This window comes from Grammomys surdaster, unplaced genomic scaffold (genome assembly GCF_004785775.1).
Source record: "Grammomys surdaster isolate TR1022 unplaced genomic scaffold, NIH_TR_1.0 195, whole genome shotgun sequence".
Taxonomy (NCBI): Eukaryota; Metazoa; Chordata; class Mammalia; order Rodentia; family Muridae; genus Grammomys; species Grammomys surdaster.
Genome location: NW_021604640.1, coordinates 752,840 through 768,996, shown reverse-complemented (window position 1 = coordinate 768,996; position 16,157 = coordinate 752,840). Strand labels below are relative to the sequence as shown.

The following is a 16,157-nucleotide window of genomic DNA, read 5'->3' as shown; positions in this document are numbered from 1 at the left end:
GAGAGAGAGAGAGAGAGAGAGAGAGAGAGAGAGAGAGAGAGAGATCCAGTTAGATGGGTATGTTTAACATGAAAGGCTATGCTACGCATATGAGAAGCAGCACAGAAAAATGAGAATGTAGCTCTACATCACTCTTCACTCTTTTCCTAAAATGTATTGTTGTATCAAAACAACAGAAATCAAGGTCAAAAGAATCCTTGGGGTTATAAAAGTTAGAATATTTCCAGGCTACACTTTTGGAAGGAAAGTTTACTTTAGTGGCAAGGTAGAAGTGTTAAGAAATATACCAGTCTTTAACATAAATATGAGGGGTGTATGTTCAAAAAGAACACAGAAACAATTTAAAGTACATGATTGCAATATACTTTAGAACATCATGGATATAAGTATAACACCAACATCACATCATATGATATTTGATTGGTGAATTATACAAATATAATTGATTGGTTAGTCTTAACTTCTCTGAACATATGGATGGTGCCAAAAATTAATAAGATCTGATAAGAAAAAAACTATTTTAGAATACAATATTTTTATAATATAATCAAAAAGTTTTTCATTTTCAATCGAGTTTGTAAATAAAGAAGATAAGTAAGATTTACAAAATTGCCCTTGAATCTAAAATTTTTGTATTAAAGATATTTAGTTTTTCATATTTTACTGTTTCTATCTTTTCATTGAGACATCTGGAAATAAATCTTTTTACTATTATTTAATTTATTTGTTTATTATTTTACGCCCCAAGAACTGCTTTACTCCTGGTTCATCCCTCACAGACTCCCTCCCCTCTCCACCCCCTCCTCCTCTGAAAAGGGTGGGCCCACTGATAAGGGTAGCTCTTCAGGTATCCCCCACTTTGAAACATCAAGTCTCTTTGAGGCTAGGAGCACAGAAATTAGATTTTAGTTCAACATTGAAGATAGTGATTTCTCCACTAAAAGTTTGAAAATAAGAAATGATATTTTCATATTAAAATGATTAAACAATAATTTATTTTATAAATGAAACTGTATTTATAAATTTAACTTTCAGCATTCTAACCAATTGCTCATAACATAAGATAAATATTTTAAACAGTTTCCAACAGAAGAACATGTATTTACAATAGATATGTAATATATGCTAAAAGAAAACTATATCCCTAACTATTCTTTCTACTAGTAAAATATGTTTTACTTTTCTTTTTATTATCTATTATTTTTATTTTACATAATTTTTGGGTATTCTGAAATAATGCAACACAATATATACTTATCAAATCAGCTTGGTTAGTATTTCCATAAATTAGACAGGTGAAAGATATCTTTGATAAAGTCTAGAAATATATTAAAATATGTTATGGAACATTTAATTAAGTCAAGATCTGAAAAAATAAAACTGTACATAAAACTCATAAAATATAAAAAGCATTATTAAAGAAATAATCATACAATGTTTATTTTAGTTTATTCAAGATTTTCAACTTAAACAATTTATATGAGAGTTATAGTTCCTAATGAAAAATAGGAAGGTATAATTTCATGGCTTTTTGCTTGACATTTTTGCTACATAGATAAAATTAATTGAACTGAAAAATTGACACATACAAGAATATCTACTATTAGATTATTTATAATAGTATAAAATGAAGGCAGCTAAAATATTCATTAAGATAATTATCATTAAGATTATCTCCAACATGAATAAAACTGGAAATAATATTAAGTTAAATAAATCAGACACAGAAAGACTCCACATTTCATTCACATGGAATCACAAAATTCTATAATCTTTTGGTCCCCTGTTATGCAATGTTTGCCAGTCCTTGAGTATAGGAGATGGATTATGAATATACCAATTGGGCCTGCATACCACATTATCAGCTGCTTTCTATTGTTCACTTTGGCCAGTTATGTATTTCTATGATGCTCTTCATATGTTGTAAAACAATTTTTTTTGATAAGATGTGAAAGATACATACATATACTTTTATACCTGTGTGTATAAAGCTAAGTATTTAAAATATAAATAGAGGACTTGGATTGCAGTTTAGCAAAAGAGTACTTTTTAGCACTTGCCCTAAGTTCAATCCCCAGTACTGTAAAACAACAAACAAGCAAACAAACACACAAACAGAAATTATATTGATTTAATAAAATGTTTATTATAACAATTATAATTAAAGAAGAGGTCATAAATTCTATATGAAGCAGGGAAGCATATGGTAGTAATTAGAAAGCAGAAAGCAGAGAAGAAGGGATGAGGCTGATGTAAGTAGAGGACTCATATAAAATCTTCAAAACAATATTTGAAAATTGAATAAAATGGCTTGTGTGTGTTGAGGGGAAAATAGTGATTAGGTGTAAAGAATAAGAGGCTGTGGAGTAAGCATCCCTATATGGAACAACTATTTCACATCTTCTTTCCAAGCCTCAGAGATTGTGGTTCAATAGGGAGTAGAAATAGTGTAAGAGCCAATGATAGAGGGTGGTTGTAACAAAACATTGTTTTCTAAACTTGGCAGAGCCATTGCCATGGATAAACACACAGAAGCTGTGACTGCATGAAAACCAAATCAAATCAACAAAAATCCAAGCATTGACAGGGGAGGTAGTCAGGAAGTCCCACCTCTAGTTAAAGATATACCGGCAATCAATGGCTTCTCCTGGAAGGAGAGTCAATTTTCATCAGAGTTTTGGGCCCGAAAAGGCTACTCAAGCCCCAGTAGATGTTCCTACATTTGTGCTCATGCAAGTAGCAAGCACAAGGTGGAAACAATAGATTTAGAGAAAAATAAAAGCACAGCAATTTCAAATAGAAAAGTAGTGAGAAGGGAGGAGAGAAATTGGAGAGAGAAAAGTAAGAGTAGATTTGCTCAATTTCTATAGTCATGTAGGAAATTCTCACACCAGAAAAAGGAAGTTAGTAGATGTTAGAGAAGGAATGAGGAAGAGGATGATGGGGAGACTGATGAATGGGTTCAAAGTCAAAGTTAGATAAATGAATTCTGGTATTCTATTATATAAAAATGTTATTAGAGTTAACAATACTATATTGTAAATTGTATAATTTATCATCACAAAGAAATGCTAAATATTTGAGATGTGGCTAAACCTATGTGTCTTAAGCCAATCAATATAAAATATCATCATGCAAATATTCTAAAATAACTACCAAAGACTATATAATTACCATTCGGTAATATAAATCAATGAAAATAAGATAATATGAAAGTCTCAAATCTTAAATGGATGCTGTGATCACAAGGAGACATTGTGAATCAACAAAAAACAAGTTTTAAATAGCATCATATTCTTTTTACAGAGTATCAGTATTAATTTTTTTCAGAATTCTGTAAGCCTACAAAAAGAACAATAAAATATCCTCTTCTTCATACATATGTGTGTGTGTATGTGTGTGTTTGATATAATGTACATTCCCTCTACTATTATTCTATAAAAGATTCTTGCTTGAGTTCACATTTGGCAACAAATCTTTCTAACTCTTTGAGACTAAATCATGTTCTTGCATTGAATCAGTACAGGAAGTAGCAGAAATGTTGTTAAACACTTGAAGAATAAATGAGACCTTAGACTTCAACCTATGAAATATATTCCAGGGTGCTGGAGATTTAGCTCAGTGGTACAGTACCTTCCTAGAACAGCCAGAAGTATGAGATGATTCCAAAGAACAGCAAAAGAATGAGAGGAGAAAAAAAGGAAGGAAGGAAGGAAAAGAAGGAGGGAGGGAAGGAGGGAGGAAAGGAGGGAGGGAGGGAGGGAGGGAGGGAGGAAGGAAAAGCTGCAGAATTGTAGTTTAAAATGGACTTCTTTTTATTTAAAAGAAACTGTGCTATAAAATACACTACATATAATGATCTTATGGTAGCATTTGTCAATATTGCCCAGAAAAATTTTGCAGAAAATCATCAAACACTTATTTTGGACAAAAAATAAAAAAATAAAAAAGGAAGAGTGGAGTATTATAATACTCCTGTACATAAATTCAAATTCTAGGCTTTGGATGATTTGCTGGAAATTTGTCTTTTTGTTGTTGTTTTGTTTGCTGTTGTTTGCTTTTATTTTTTATTGGATGTTTTATTTATTTACATTTCAGATGCCTTCCCCATTCCCCATTTACCCTCCCTAGAAATCTCCTATCCCACCCCCTCCTCTTTTTTGCTTTTATATCATTTTAATTACATGCAAGTATTAAGGTCAGTTCTAGGTTGAGGAACTAGCAATACAATAGATGCAAATAGTCAAGGAATAAGCATGGCAATAAACACAAATAGTCAAAGAACAAGCAAGGCAATAATCAAAATTCCATGAACACTCATTTGATCACTGTTTCTAGGGACTTACAAGGATGACCAAAATATCTGAGCCTACTTCCCTGTCCTAGATCAAAGTCATTTTCATGTCTGAAGCCTACTTCCTTGTTCTAGCCTAAAATTTAGATTCCTGCTTGAAATTACTTCCTTGTTCTAGATTCAAGAATGGCATATATAGCTTGATCATGCTAGACCTTTTTGTCCTGGTAATACTTTTATTCCTGTCTATTGTTTTAAAGCAAAGAACATGACTGTAATCTGAAAATGGACCCCCAGACAGATCTATTAAAATAACAGCTGGCAAGCCAAGGACAAGTAAGATTCTACACAGAGCCTTGCCAACCTAAGACAGACATGCATTGTTTCTGATAATGCACATTCCATGATGTCGGAAAATAGCCACAGCGGAGGTATCCCGGAGGCGTTCCACACTGGCGGGTCCTATATACAGGAAAAAGTCTGGGGTTCTAAAGGCTGGAGGCTTTGGCCATGGCAGGCCCCAATGACATGAGAAAGTCCTTGGTTCCAATAAGGTTTATTTTCATGGCAGATGTGAGATGGATCTGACCTGAGATGAATAGGGAGGGAGAAAGGGGGAGGTTCTGGGAAGAATGCTTAATTTGCTCCTCCCTCTGGCTTTCATTAGTATGTAAATCCCTAGGGCTTGAGGCCTCTAGTCATACTCTCTACCTGTGCACTTTGGGAGGGGCTGTAATGGTCTACATGACTGAACAATGTAGGTCCATGGAGACAAGACTGTGTGTCAGGACTCTGGGTTCTGGGAATGTGGCCGAACACCTGTCATTTCTCCCTTGGAGGCTCAGGGTTTTAGGTCCATGCCCAGCCGTGAACCAAGATACTCTTATGCAGTCCCACACCATGATGGGTAAGGAAATTCATATTTTTAACATTATTGTTCTTTGAGGTTTCTGTTGTTTTCTGTTATGTGGCTTGTAACGTAAGGTACAGTAAAGAATATTCTTTAAAGTAAAAAAGGATTTCCATGGTAAGGAAACAATAGTCCTGTTGTGACACTATTGGGATTGAATAATTGTGACTATTAGGATTGTCTTTAGGTCACCATGTTTTTACACTATAAACTGCAACTCCATATGTGGTCTTGAAACTAAATATAGGGAGTCAAGAGAAGTTTAGTAGCACTAAAGTGTTTCTGAGTGTTTTAGCTACTAAAAATCTAATCCAACATCAAACATGTAATGTGTCTTAGATGTTTCTGTCAATACTCATCCCTGTTGCACTGCAAAATTCACTACAACTTTGGTTCTGAACACACAACATGAATATTTTGCATTTTGTGTGCTCTAACACATACAAAGCCAGTAAAAAATGCCTGGAAGCATTGTGGCTCAAACTCAAGACAAAATGTATACTGTGAATTGCAGTGTGTTTAGTATGTACATATAATATTTTGCTTGTATAGATACAAAATGCTGTAATTATAGACAGTGAAATTGTTTAATAATATTAAAGTCATCTTAAGCATGTAGGTGATAAATGTTTGAATTTTATTGTGTTCATATGTTTTATTTTAAAAGTATTTCTTTGAGTGTTTAGCTTGAGTTTCATTTGTAAAAGTTATTAAATAAATTTTACCTAAGGATTAATACAAAATGTCCAACTTCTTTCTCTTCCTTCTTTCCTTCTTTTCTTTTATTATTCTATTTATTATTATTATTATTATTATTATTATTATTATTTACTCTTTCTTTTTAGTCCTGTCGTTATCCGCCTCCCTGTCTGCCTTCCAACTGTCCCTCATCCCATTCCTCCTACCCCTTCTCCAAGATGATGTCCTCACACACCAACTCCCACACCACAAGGATATTTTTCACTTTCTCTTCTATTACATTCAGTATATATGGTTTTATGTTGAGGTCCTTGATCGACTTAGACTTGAGTTTTGTGGAGGGTGATAGATAGGGATTTATTTGCATTCTTCTACATTCAGAGTGCCAGTAAGACCTTCACCATTTGTTGAAGATGCTTTTTTTTTTTTAAATTTCAACAGTAGTGATATAAATGTAACCTACAAACTTTATTTAACAAAACAGGTAAAGTAAAACAGGCATTTATATTAAGAAAAAAACTATAAGAAAATTTATCTTTAACAACTTAAAATTACCCTACTTGCAGTTGTGTTTAACTGAGCTCTGTTGCTGTGAAGAATACAGCTCATGCACAGGTATGGATGAAAGGTTTGCACATTTTTCAAGTATTCACTGAATACTACCTTATATACATATATACATTAAATTTGAAAAAAAGATTCGATGATCCCAACTTCATTTTTGTTGTTCTTTTGGAAGAGGTTGCCTAAAGAGAATAATATGTGGTTCTGGCTTATGACTTATGTAATGAACCCATCCTAGACTCTGTTGGACACCAAGTCTCCTCCACTCCTCTTCAGACATCAGATGAGTTTTGGGTACTTGCTTAGAGAATTCTCTGGGTAACATGACATGTCAGTACTCGTAGTGCTCACCTAAGTACTTGTCTGAGTAGTAGATCTGCTTGTGGGTTCACAGAGGAGAAAACAGGAGCAGGAAATGGAGCACAAGGAGCTCCAAGTCCACCTAAGGCCGGCACACCATATTGATTTCTACCCTCACAAGATATGGTTGTGGCTTCTTTGTCAAAAATCAGGTGTCAATAGGTTTTTGGACTTATTTCTAGGTTTTCAATTTGATTCCATTGATTGACATTCTGTTTTCACACCAATATCATGTGGTTTTTATTGATTCCTATTGCTCAACAATGCAGCTTGAAATCAGAGATGGTGATACCTCAAGACGTTCTTTTATTGTTCAGAATTATTTTAGCATTATTGCTTTTTTATTGTTGTTTGTTTGTTTTCCACATGGAGTTGAGAGCTGTCCTTTTAAGAATTTTAAGAATTTAAGAATTTTAAAGAATTATGTTACATTTTGATGGGGATTGCACTGAATTTGTAGATTGCTTTTGGTAAGATGATCGTTTTTACTACGTTAATCCTACCCATCCAGCTATGTTGGAATATTAGCTGTCCTGCTTTGATAGGACAGCTAGGATCTAGTGGAGATCTATAGCTGTTATTATTTTCTTACACTGGCATTTAGGCATCTTGGTTGGAGATGATTATATGTCTATTTGCTTATTTCTGGTTTTATTTTGTTAGATGGATGCTGTGCTCACTGGTGTCTGTTTTCTCTCTGGATTGTTGAAGAGTGTGATGGCTGCGTGTTGCCTATTTTACTGGCCTGCTCAGTTGATATGTTCACAAGGAATACCTTCTATTGTTGGGGGCTGGCACACAGTGAGGAGTTTGGGAAGGGAGGATAGGAGGGTACACAAGAGATGTGAACAAAAGGAAAGAGTGGGTGGAGATGGTATTCTGTTGCATCACTGGGAGAAAAGACTGTAGGATTGATCCAGAGGTAAAAGAGAGAACTGAGATGGTAGGAAGCTTGATTTTCTTCTTTATAATTTTTATACAATATGCACAATATATTTTAGGATATTTACTCTCCCCCAAATCCTCCCAGGTCCTCTCTACACCCTACCCATATAATTCCATATTCTCCAGGTCTTTCTCCTGTCTTTCACTCTTTCAAAAGAAATCTAGTATCAAAACAAACAAAACCTCAATGAGACAAAAAAAAGCAAAATGACAACAAAATGAATGAAAAGCCCTCCTCAACGCACAAAAACAAAGATGGAGTTGTTTTATGTTAGCCAACTATTAGGAGTTCTGGGGCCTGTTTTACAATGTTGTTAATATACCCAGCAATATTCCCCTGGAGAAAACTGATTTTAACGATCAATTTACAAGTGTTCTCCTTTCTCCACATTCTCTCTGCAGTGTGTCCTGTAATATGTTTTATTGATCTTCATCAATATCAGCATGAGTAAGATGAAATCTCAAAGTAGTTTTAATCTGAATTTTCCTCATGGATGCAGATGCTGAACATTTTAATTGTTTTTCAGCTGTTTGTGCTTTATTTTTTGAGAACTCTGTTTAGTTCTGTACCCCATTTTTAATTCGGCTGTTTTCCTGATATTCAGGGTTTTTTCAAACTTTTTTATATATTCTAGATACTAATCATCTATCAGGTGTCAATTTTTTTCACATTTGGTACACTGTCTCTTTGCTGAAATTTTGGTGTCTTTTGGCATACAGAAGCTTTTCTGTCTAAAGTACTCAGTTACTAATTATTGGCTTTAATGTCTGTGCTATAAGTGGCCTGTTTAGAAGTTGTTTTTCTGTACCAATGAGTTCAGTCTTATTTGTTTTTTTATCAAATTCAGGCCATCTGGTTTTTGTTCTCTCTGGAACTTAGTATGGTATAGGGTAACAGATAAAAATCTGTTTCCATCCTTCTACATGCAACCACATTTGAACAGTACCATTTGTTAAAGTTTCTGTGTTTTCTTTAATGTATACTTTTGTCTTCTTTGTTAAAAAAAAAATAGGTTTCCATAGGTCTGAGTTTTCAATATGAATCCATCTATCGCTGTATCTGATTTTATGCCAAAATCATGCTTATTATTATTATTGTTTATTATTATTATTATTATTATTATTATTATTATTATTATTATTATAGCTCTATAATACAATTTGAATTCAGAAATGGTGATACCTCCAGAAATGTTTTTACTCTTTCAGATTGTTTTATGCTTCCAGAGTTTTTATTTTTTTGTTTTTATATGATGCTGAAAATCATCCTTTCAAGTTCTCCAAAAGACTTGATGGACTTTTGATGGGAATTGTATTGACTTTGTAGATTGATTTTGGTTTGGATGGCCATTTTCACAAAATCCTACCAATTTATAGCCATAAGAGATCTTTTGATCTTCTGGTCTTAATATTTTTATTATTCAAGTCATTTATTTGTTTGGTTAGAGTTATCCAAAGACTTCTTTTTTATATTGATATGAAAGACACTACTCTTTCTTTGATTTCTCTCTCAGTGTGGTGGTTTGAATAGGTATGGCCCCCATAGACTCATGTGTTTGAAAGCTTGGCCCATGGGGAGTTGACACTATTAGGAGTTGTAGCCTTTTTGGAGTAGCTATGGCTTTGTTGAAATAGGTGTGTCACTGTGGGAGTGGGCTTTGAGGTCTCCTAATGGTCAAGCATTACCCAGTGTGGGAGAGTCTTCAGATCACGATGTAGAACTCAAAAATCTTAACAAAATGGATGATTTTCTAGACAGATACAACTTACCTAAATTAAAACAGATAGAGTAAGCAATATAAACAGCCCCATAACCTCAAAAGAAATATTAGCAGTCACTAAAGTCTCCCAAACAAAACAAACCCAGGGACAGATGTTTTCAGTGCAAAATTCTACCAGACCTTCAAAGAAGAGCTAATACAAATATTTCTCAAACTATTTCACAAAATAGAAACATAAGGAACACTGCCTGACAGGTTCAGCATGGCTACTTAATGGAAAATGACACAGTTCCTGTCCCTGGAGCATCACCAGGCTGATGATCCCTACAGTCCCCATGTGTGCTGATGACAGCTATGGGCCTAAAACTGATCTGCTATCACTTTTATTTTACTTTCAGTTTCTGAGTGCCAGACTAATGTGGCCACTAGGGGTCTCTGTTAGTGAGTGATTCTGTAGGTTGATGGGTGTCACAAAGGACTAGAGAGGGCCTTGGAGAAAAATCTAAAAGGGACAATGGAAAAGAACCACCAGATTACTGGGTCTGCACCAAGATACTGAATCCTTAGATGGGGATAGGTTGGAAGGAATGATACTTCTATTCTTTAGATACTTTCATAATTAAATATTACCCAAATCTAGACTTGAAATATAAAAAGTAGATTCATAAAATCAAAGATTTGAATGGTGATTATCTTTGGCTAGAAATAAAATAATATAGCAAGCCATTTTCCCATAAGTATAGAGTTTCTGACAATTAAGAAAGCTGTTCTTTAGATACTCACTGTATAGCATTCTACCTACAGTCAATAAATATTCTTGTTCAAAGAGTGAGAGATTTTGGAGTACTCAGTCCTATATGGGATGTCCTCATAATCCCTCTCTTCAGTGCTTAGGGAACTCTGCAAAAGAGAAGGTAGAAAGATTGTTTAAGAAAAAAAAGAAAGAAAAGAAAAAAGAAGAGAAAAAAACAGTGGCAGTGGCAATGGAAGACACAGAAGAAAGAATGCCTTCCAAACATAATAGAATGAATACACATGAACTCACAGAGACTGTGGCAATATGCACAGGACTGGCATGGACTTGGACAAGTCTGAGCCAGATGGAGCTCCAGTGTTGACAGTCGAAGTAGACACACGAACACATCCCTAACCCAGGAACTTTCTCCAGCTCATAACTTTCAACAAGGGAAAACATAGTTTCTCCAGTGGAGTCTCATTGTATATACAAACCACACTTAAGCATGCCCAAAAGGAGTTTACCAACACAATTGTAGATTTTATTGTCTCATAATTCTCAGTTTGAGAATTTCTTTAACCTTATTGACTTTTTATTTATATATTATAGATTTTGTTTTATATATATATATATATATATATATATATATATATATATATATATGTGTGTGTGTGTGTGTGTGTGTGTGTGTGTGTGTGTGTGTGTGTGTTGTCTGAGTATATGTATATTTCCTGTGCTTTTTCTGATTTTTTTTGTTGTTTCTATTTGTCTTGTTCTATTCTGGTTTGAATGTTTCATTATTTACCTTTTTGTTTTCTAATGAGAGAAAAAGCTGTAGAGTTAAGTGGTGAAATTTTCTGAGGAGATATGATAGGGGAAATCATGATCTGATTCTGTTATATGACAAGTATTTTCAATAGAAAACAATAATAATGTATTCTACAGTTGCAATTTTTAGGAATGTAAATCTCATGCTAAATGTTCTTACCAAAAAATAATTTTTTAAAAAACCTAATTTTAAATCTTTTTATGTTTTATTAACAATAATGTTTGGTGTTTTGAACAGATCACACAAGACCAAACGGTTCCATGAGGGGAGAGGGTTTATTAGGGCAGAGGGCAAAGGTGGGGAGAGAAGATGGCTGGGGTGGGTGAAGAGAGAGAGAGGTCAGAGAGTTCTGCCTATTAATATGAGCGGTGACATAGTAGTCTTTTCCCAGGTAAAGGTGAAGTAGCCAGGTGGATTCTGGGAGTATATGGCGGTTGCCTTGTCAGCGATGTACGAGTTGCCTGGATATGAAATCACTGAGTCCAGGGCTGGTACCAACATTTGGGTTCTTAACAAAATAGAGGTTTGATTTAATATGCCTATATTAGGGTTGACTGTTTCTTCCTTGTTAGTTTACCAATAAAAATGAGCTACTTTTACTTGTGAGTTACAGATACATAATGTCAGGCCTGCATACAGACCAAGAGGATCAGAATCTGCTTTTCACTAAGACTCTAAAGGTGACAATTACACACATTAGAATTTGACACTTGCTACTCTAGGAGACTTTTTGCCCTTGACAATTTCTCTGAGTCAGATACACATCACAGTCAAGTAGCTCCATCAGAGAGGCATAAAAACAACAGTGATGGATAAGGTAAATGAAAAGAGGTGAGGGAGCATAAGACACCTACTACCTCTTAAGGAAGTTATACTGTATACCTACAACACAGTAGAAGCTTCAAAACATAATAGGAATAAAGCATTTATGAAAATCATATTATTCCTAATTTATGCAGCATTCATTTACTTCTTTTGGTAATTAGCTGTATTAGCATGCCCTATAATCACTTACAATTACATCAGTGTTTATGAAATAGATATTCTTATTCATAAGCAACAAGCAATATCTTGGTTGTTACACTTGAATGGCTGAAAAGAGGTATTTTGCACGTAAAAGCTGTAAATACTGTCACCAAAAATCCATCCTATAGCCTGCAATACAGCTACTCACAGGAAGAATTAACTGGTCCTCAATGTCAATATTACTACTGGGGTTGAGAAATCTGTTTCTACAGCATGGCATCTTGGAGAAATAGATGAATGAATTTTTTAACATTCATTTACTTGGGGATGAGCACATATATTGTGGCACTTGTTTCAGAGTCAAAACACAACTTGCAGGAGTCAGTTCTCTCAACCACAATAATCCTGGGAATTTAACTCAAATTCTTGAGTTTGTCAGGAGCTGTAGGGCGCCACGCACGCTCAGGTCACAGGGCGGGGAGGGGCGACAGAGTGGCGGTCTGGGATGGTGGGTGTACAGAGCCGACCACGGAGAAAAGGGCTTCTCATCCCCTGTCCCGTGTGGCGGTCTCGGATGGTGGGTGTACAGAGCCGACCACGGAGAAAAGGGCTTCTCATCCCCTGTCCCGTGAGCTGGCGAGCAGCAACAAGAGACACAGGACACAAGCCGCGGCTAACTAGAGTACAGAGAGCGCCGGGGCGGATGAACAACTTCTCTCCCTCCCCCTGCCCCACACGGACAGGGGCACGCGCAAGCCTTGACTTACTCGAAAGAAGAGTCCAGAATTTAAGTGACATGTGAGGATTTAAAATATGTTGACTTATTAACAGATGACGGGCTTGGGTGGTGAATGATGAAACACTCTCCCAAAACATGTCGGAAGGTGTTCGCTTATATATTGGAAACAGAGGAGAAGGGCGGGGCCAGGGAAATCTTGAGGCAGAGATTTGTTCTCTTTGCCCTCTCTCTGGGCTCTGGGGAGTGTGGCCAAATTACAGTCCCACAAGGAGCCCCTTCACCTACTAGATAGAATATCTCACCTGCCCTATAGGCTTTATTTTTGATGAGGTAACCTCTCGTATATGAAAGTGGAGTAAGATGGTTAGATTTTTCTCTGGCAAAGAACTCCATTATGCGGAGATGAATGATCAACATATTAGAAAAGGAATAGAATGGTCTCAAGAATTATAAGCTAGCAAGAATGCATATGTAGTTCTGTGATATAAAGTACATTTTCTCACTGTGCACATTCAACACTACTGATTGGCACTGTAAAACCAGTTCACTAACACTTTAGTGCCTGCTTGTTGATTCTCAATAGTGTTAAAAATGTCAACCTCTAGCAACCACATAGTGAGCTGCCTTGAGAGGGTGCTATTCTATTGGAGACTTCAGTGTTTACTATAGCTTGTAAGAGCAATTTTCAATTTTTGAATTGTACAGTCATGAAATGAGAATTATATTCAATCCTTCTGATATTTGCTGCTCTCTAATGAGATCATTTCTAGTCTACTGAAGTTTGAGTCTCTGCTGAGTTAAACCAGTGTTGCAATGTGGCCATGAAAAGACCAGCCAGACTAGAGTGCTGATGTTTTCTTGAGATGAAACAATGTCTGCTAACTGCTGCATCCCAGGTCTGTTAAGGAAGTACGAAGGCAGTTCCTGAAGACATAAAATCTGGGACAAGAGTAGTGGAGGCATGAGATCATTGTCCTCTCTTAGACTGAAGCAAGTTTGAGATTCCTTCATGACTTCCTTGAAGTCAAACTAATTAAAATACTGAGTTGTTTGCCAGCTCTAACTCATTTCTACCTGAAGAAAAAAAAAAGCTGAGAATAGGCAGAGGCAATGCCCCAGGGATCAGGGCTGATAGTGTCTGCTTTCTTAAATTTCCTTCCTCCCGTTAAAGCCTGCTGGCTTTCTAAACTTCAGAGCACATTGTTTGAGGATGGCAGGTGACCCTGTGTAGTGCTTGAGGAAAATATTTGACCTTTGGCTAACAATGTTCTTCCTAAAAATGGAAAATAATGATGTTTACTAATGATTGATATCTGACTTTCACACTTGGCTTGTCTGCCAGATGTTCAAGTGTCACATTATGTCCCATAGGACATCCTGGACATGTTCCTAGCTATGACTACACTAGTCAATGTGCTTTTAAGAAGTTATAAAGGATTGTAGTTCCATTCAGGCAAATATGTGATTTTGCCAACTTAAATTATAGATTCCTCCCATATTGTATATTTGAATTGTCCATGGACACAGTATATTGATTGTCTATCAAATTTTCTTATTTAACCCCTGACAAAGCAGAGAAAGTAGAAATTAAATGTATTAATTTTCTATTTTGAAAAATATTTGTGTCAATTTTCTGCTGTTACAGATTATCATAGTCATAAATTCATATATATGTAAACCATACCTTTAGTATTAAGTTGAGTACTTTAAAGAATAAGAAAATGGCTTATGAAAATAACTCATGTAATTTTTTTAAAAAAATTTCTTTTCGATTGTTATGTGTTTTTGATGCCAAGAAATATCTATCACATATAAATGCCTCTGGACTCTGAACACAATCTGGGCACTTTGATAAGTAAAATCCAGTTCTTTAATATTTGAAAATCTAATAGAGAAGTATCAGTGAAAATTCAATATATTTGATAATATCTTCACATTTTACACAATTTGATAAGTTTACAAACACATACAATTATTCCTTCATCAGAGGACATGGACATTTTTGTTGGTTTCAGGCTGGAACCCAGTGACATCACATCTAGGTGACCCCTACTTCATTGCCAAGGCAACCGTGATACACTCCCAGAATCCACCTGACTACTTCACCTTTACCTGGGAGAGGCTAAGTCACTCATATAAAACATGGTAGAACTCCTTGACCTCCCCCTTTTCCTCCGCCATCTTCTCCTATTTTTCTCCCCCCACCTTTGTTCTCTGCCCTGAATAACCCTCACCCCCTTGGAACTGTTTGGTCTGGTGTTGTCTGTTCTAAGCTGCGTGCTTGTGCAGACGTTTAACACTGGTGCATGGGCTGGGAATCGAACCCGGGCCTCCCGCATGGCAGGCAAGAATTCTACCACTGAACCACCCATGCAAAATCTAGCCACCAGAGACACTGGGTAGTGATTTCTGGCTGCTAGTAGGAAGTCTCGCCCTACCGCCACCACTGACCTGACACCAGCACTTATTCCCTCAGCTGCAGGCCCATAGCACAACCCAGGGTCATGACCTGTGGCCCATAGCCCCAAGTCACCAGCCATATGATCGTATGCCACTGTTGCCAGCTTTCTTATTCTGGTCCTAGCCAAATGTTTCTTTGCCAATATAAAAATGTGCTTTTCTCTACCTACATAACCCACCAAAGTTACTTAAGACAGGATAGGAAAGGCTCTGTCTTAATAGATTTTTACTACTGCTATTAAATTCTATTCAGTTGCAACCAATCCTTATGGCTATCAATCTTGTCAGAAGTCTGCTAATAGTATATTTAAGTTTATGGCAGACAGAATTTCCAAAGCCTCTAACAATTGACCAAAGATGGTTTCAGAAGACTTGGACACAGGATACCTAGAAGATACAGCCTGGATTGTATGCGATGATATAGTCACTAACAAATGCAGTGGGCTAAACTGGATGCTCTGAGTCAAATGACTTAGCTAAGTCAAACCAAGGTAAGTCATTTCTCATGTCACGTGTATCCATTCTACAGAAAAAAGCCCTGCATCTTCTGCACTTGGAAATCAAACTGACTTCATCCAAGAGACTATGGAGACTATGGGAACTGTTGGCTAGTGGACTCTGTCATTTTTAAAAATAATATATAGCTGGTAGATTATTGTTTACTCTTTCTGAGACTTCTGACTACATTGACAGGTAAGGTTTCACAGAGTATCTGTTACCTCATTACCTAAACTCAGTTGCCATCAATTAAATGCTTCATATTTTCTCTTCTTGCTATGCCACAGTCCTAATATTATCTAAGTTCCTATAAACTTGCCTAACTCTAATAAAACATTCCACTATATGATCCAACAAAGGCTCATCTTAAAGACTACTTGTGTTGCTAACTCATGCTGTTATCTCTTTTGTAAACTTATAAGCTACAGGAAACCCA

The 16,157-nt window shown here is 35.9% G+C and overlaps 1 non-coding gene and 1 pseudogene across 1 annotated transcript; both read right to left on the bottom strand.

The window, feature by feature from the left end:
* Window positions 1–6,618: 6,618 nt before the first annotated feature.
* LOC114623257 lies at window positions 6,619–13,156 on the bottom strand (annotated as a pseudogene).
* A 1,910-nt stretch (window positions 13,157–15,066) lies between these two features.
* Window positions 15,067–15,137, bottom strand: Trnag-gcc. Its single transcript has one exon. It is a non-coding gene; the product is annotated as a tRNA-Gly (tRNA).
* Window positions 15,138–16,157: the final 1,020 nt, after the last annotated feature.